General features: G+C 49.6%; 1 long non-coding RNA gene across 1 annotated transcript; it reads right to left on the bottom strand.

Moving 5' to 3' along the window:
* Positions 1-4,018: 4,018 nt before the first annotated feature.
* LOC141409312 (uncharacterized) lies at positions 4,019-4,799 on the bottom strand. Its single transcript, XR_012429215.1, has 2 exons — positions 4,662-4,799; positions 4,019-4,211 (listed from the first exon to the last, which is right to left on the bottom strand). It is a non-coding gene; the product is annotated as an uncharacterized lncRNA (long non-coding RNA).
* Between the last annotated feature and the right edge of the window lie 446 nt (positions 4,800-5,245).

Here is a 5,245-nt window from a genome sequence, read left to right as displayed (position 1 = left end):
TAAAACATAATTACCTTAAAGTCAATAGTGACTATGTATTAAAATTCATATTTACTTTACTAATGAGGGCCTAGGCAGAATGACAAAGCTGGCTCCAACGAGAATTCGAAAAACTGGGATTCTTCTAGGAAGTAGGAAAAATGAGGAGATAAAATTGCCATATTATGCTGGGTGCGGTGGGTCACACCTGTAATCCAAGCACTTTGGGAGGCCGAAGCAGGTGGATCACTTGAGGTCTGGAGTTTGAGACCAGCCTGGCCAACATGGTGAAACTCCATCTCTACTAAAAAAACACAAAAATTAGCCAGGTGTGGTGGTGTGAGCTTGTAGTCCCAGCTTGGGAGGGTGAGGCACGAGAATTGCTTGAATCCAGATGGCAGAGGTTGCAGTGAGCCAAGATAGCGCCAATGCACTCCAGCCTGGGCAACAGAGCGAGACTCCATCTCAAAACAAACAAACAAACAAACAAGCCATGTTACATGTAAAGTCGGTTAATGTGCTACAGGGCAAAATCACTGTACCCCTGGGGGTGATCTTCCTACTAGATAGAAAAGAATAGCATCACATGGTTTCAGTTCGATAGAAATGAAAAATGTGGCCAGGTGTGGTGGCTCACACTTATAATCCTAGCACTTTGGGAGGCTGAGGTGGGAGGATGGCTTGTGCTCAGGAGTTCGAGACCAGCCTGGGCAACATAGTGAGACCCTGTCTCTACAAAAAAAAATACCAAAAAGTTGGCTAGGTATGGTGTCATGTGCCTGTAATCCCAGCTACCTGGGGGGCTGAGGTGGGAGGATCGCTTGAGCCCAGGAGGTCAAGGCTGCAGTGAGCCAAGATCACGCCACTGCACTCCACAGCCTGGGTAACAAGGTAAGACGCTGTCTTAAAAACAAACAAACAAACAAAAAAAACCCCAAAAAACAAAAACAAAAAACCAAAAAAAAAAAAAAAGAAAAAAAAAATCCTTGCACCCTAATCAACTGTGTTCACAAGTGCTGCACTGTCCTAAGGGCTGTAGCACACAGCCACCTTTTTGCCTCACTTCTAGCTTTTGGACTGTGGTTCTTTACACTACCTGACATTATATTTTGCGTTTATTTGTTTATTGCAGGTTGCCTCCTCTAGAATGTAGGCTCTTTGAGGGCAGACAGGTGGAATGCCTGGCTCCCTGCTGCCTCCCCAATACCTTATAAATATCTAGCATATGGAAAGTGCTTGGTAGTTATTTGCAGAATGGCTGAGAGGGTCAGGCTGGGCAATGAATATGATGCCAGCCCTGTCATCCCGGAACTCATGATCTGGTGAAGGATGGATAATTATCGTACCAAGTTTTTTTTTTTCTCCCTCAGTCTGTTGCCCAGGCTGGAGTGCAGTGGTGCGATCTTGGCTCACTGCAACCTCCTCCGCCTCCCAGGTTCAAGCGATTCTCCTGTCTCAGCCTCCCAAGTAGCTGGGACTACAGGGGCGCACCACTGTGCCCAGCTAATTGTTGCATTTTTAGTAGAGACAGGGTTTCACCATGTTGGCCAGGCTGGTCTCAAATTCCTGACCTCAAGTGATCGGCCCACCTCGGCCTCCCAAAGGCTGGGATTACAGGTGTGAGCCACCATGCTGGCCTTGTTGGTTTTAACAGTTCTTTCCCAAGCAGGCTGCAGCTGAACAGCCAAGTCCCCTCCTCGCGCCATATATTTTTCTGAAAATGTTAGAATGTGTCAAAAAAAAAAAAAAAAATTGAGTCCACTGGCCTGGGCTAATTACCTAGCAGAACATCCCCATGGTTTGGTGATTCTGAAGTATCGCTGCCAAACAAACACTTGTAGAGGCGCAAACAAGGCCATAAAACATGGCAATGGGGGCGTGCTTGCACTCTGGGAAATGAAAATCTGATGATACTCTGAATTACAGTGGATCAAGATTAATTCCAGGCTCTACTTAGAGGAAGCTTTCAGGCCGAGTGGTTTAGACATAAAAGCAGTTTGCCCTAATACGGCAGGTGAAAGCCGTGACAACTCTATTGCTTGGTGCCAATTACATTTATGGGCTTGTCCCCAGGAGTGCTAGGAAATTGTCACCGTTAGTGCTGACGTATTGCCAGCTGGTGGCTCCGTCTAGTGGGGTTCTGATTTGAAGACTCATTATTAATATTCCCCGTCGTGATCTGCAACTCTGCTCCATGATGGCAAGTTTGTCAGGAAAGGAGTGTGTGCAGGCATTTTAGAAAACAGCAATAGGTTGAGGGCTATGCGGTAGGCCCCAGAGCTTCAACTACTGTGCACACAAATCACCTGGTGTCTTGTCGAGATGCAGATTCAGAATCAGGTCCTGAGCTGAGGCCTGATACTTTTTTTCTTTTTTGGAGATAGGATCTCTCTCTGTTGCCCAGGCCAGAGTGCAATGGTGCAGTCATGGCTCACTGCAGCCTGAAGTTCTTAGGCTCAAGCAATCCTTTCCCCTTGCCTCCCAAGCAGCTGGGACTACAGGTGTGAGCCACTACGCCTGGCTTTTTTTTTTTTTTGAGACAGAGTTTTGCTCTTTTTGCCCAGGCTGGAGTGCAATGGCGTGATCTCGGCTCCTGCAACCTCTGCCTCCCGGGTTCAAGTGATTCTCCTGCCTTAGCCTCCCAAGTAGCTGGGATTACAGGCATGAGCTGCCACACCCGGCTAATTTTGTATTTTTAGTAGAGGCAGGGTTTCACCATGTTGGCCAGGCTGGTCTCGAACTCCTGACTTCAGGTGATCCACCTGCCTTGGCCTCCCAAAGTGCTGGGATGAGAGGTGTGAGCCACCACGCCTGGTCTCTTGCCTGGTTATTTATTTATTTATTTATTTTTGAGACGGAGTCTCGCTCTGTCACCCAGGCTGGAGTGCAGTGGCCGGATCTCAGCTCACTGCAAGCTCCGCCTCCCGGATTCACACCATTCTCCTGCCTCAGCCTCCCGAGTAGCTGGGACTACAGGCGCCTGCCACCTCGCCCGGCTAAGTTTTTGTATTTTTAGTAGAGACGGGGTTTCACTGTGTTACCCAGGATGGTCTCAATCTCCTGACCTCCTGATCCGCCCGTCTCGGCCTCCCAAAGTGCTGGGATTACAGGCTTGAGCCACCGCGCCCGGCCTAATTTTTTTTTTTGAGACAGAGGCTCGCTCTGTTATCCAGGCTGGAGGGCAGTGGCATGATCTTGGCTCACTGCAATCTTCGCCTCCTGGGTTCAAATGATTCTCCTGCCTTGGCCTCCCAAGTAGCTGAAATCGCAGGTACACACCACCACGCCAGGGTAATTGGCTGTTTAATTTTTAGTAGAGATGGAGTCTTGCTGTGTTATCCAGTCTGGTCGAACTCCTGGCCTCAACTGATCCTCTTGGCTTGGCCTCCCAAATTACTGGGATTGCAGGAGCGAGCCAATACACTTAGCCTGATATTGCATTTCTAACCAGCATCCAGGTGATGCCACAGATGCTGCTACTGGTCTAGGGACTACACAGTGGGAACGTGGGAAGAGCAAAGGCTCGGGAGTCAGATGGACATGGGTGGACATGAGCTCTAAACCTGACTCTGCCCTGGGTGGCTGTGTGATGTTGGGCAAGTTGCTTAACCTCTCTGAATTTTGGATTTCTCATATGTAAAATAGGCATCACTTCTGCCTTTTAGGTTCTTTGAAGATGTGTAATAACATACATGCGTAGGTTTTCTTCTTGCTCCCAGAGGGGCAGGACGAGGTCACTCTCCTGCATGCTCTGCACTACAGGTTCAGCCGAGACCCATGTGTTCTTCCCTAAAGTACTCGGCTTTCTTCTTCCAAGTCAGGATTTCTCTGCCTCGGTGCGACTCACATTTTGGGCTGATCCTTTTGTGTCGTGGGGGCTGTTCCGTGCATTAGCACATTATAGGATGTTCAGCAGCATCCCTGGCCTCACCCACTGGATACTGGTGGCACGTCTCCTCTACCTGTGACCACCACAAATGTCTCCCCACACTGCCAAATGTTCCTGGAGGAAAAATCACTCACAAATAAGAAACAATGCCCTAATTAGTAACTTATATTAGCAAATCATTCAACAATACATGTTGAGCATCTGTTTGCCAGACCATACACCAGGGATGTAGTGATATTTAAGACAAACAAGGTCCCTGACCTCATGGAGACTTTTTCCTTTTTGGACCTCAGTCTTCTCTGCTGTAATGTGGGTATCACAAGGCTGTGGACCTCCTAAATTTCTTGGGAAGATGAAATGAAGTTAGACTTGCAAGTGCCTGGCCCCTGGCATCAGGGATTAGCCAGTGCCAGGGGTATGATGGGCCTGGGGATGGAACCTGGGTGCTTGGGGAGAAGCGAGTGTGGGCAGGGACAGTGCATGGAGAAGCCAGCAAACCTGAGCTGCGAGGGAGGCAGAAAGGGGCCATGCCAGGCCCTGGTGCAAAGTGTGCAGCAGTAGCAAGACAGGGGAAGGGGCTGCAGGGAGGGCCAAGGGTAGCAGGAAGATGGGACCGAAACTAGAGAGAAGGAGAGACAGTGGGACATAGAGAATGACAGGAAGGGGTGGTAGAGATGGGAGGAGAGGCACAGATGGAGAAGATAAAAAAACCAGATAGACAGACACGAGCACACGTGATAAGATGGAGAGAACAAGGGGCGGAGGGAAAATGAGCCCAGGCTGAAGGGAATACCTCCGAGGAAGATCACTGCACAAACCCCGGTCGGCTGCATGTGACCCCGAAGAGTGACTCTTAGGTTTATTCCAAACGTACCTGATTGGGGTGAGAAAGAGTTAAAATTAAATACAAAGGCCGCTGCCAGGCCATTCCTGGCGCCAGCTCCTGCCCCTTCCTTCTCAGGGGGCCCTCGCCAGAGGGACGGGGTGGAGCATACCCAACCCTGCGAGGAAATGAGGCTTTTGTGCCGAGCGGAGATACGATGGCAATAGTGGCAATGGTAGTCAACCCATCCGTGAACAGCTGACACAGGGCAGTACAAGAATCCACCTCACAGCCAGGGCTGCAACCCCAAGTGAAGCGCACAGCTGAAATGACTGACCTGGGTGGAACTGAGCTGAGAAGGAACGTGACTTGCCTTGACCCTGGAGCACGTATCACAACCATGAGAAACAGGTCACTAAAGTGGCCCCCAGCCCACGCCAACAACCTTCTCTGGCTGCAACTGGGTGGCAGGGACAGACCCCAGAAAACCATCTTGGGTCGTCTAAGGTACATGCAACCATACTTTTAAAATGACAAAATCTCGAGCACGTTGC

Source organism: Macaca fascicularis, chromosome 20 (genome assembly GCF_037993035.2).
Source record: "Macaca fascicularis isolate 582-1 chromosome 20, T2T-MFA8v1.1".
NCBI lineage: Eukaryota > Metazoa > Chordata > Mammalia > Primates > Cercopithecidae > Macaca > Macaca fascicularis.
This window is presented reverse-complemented; position numbering and strand designations above follow the sequence as displayed.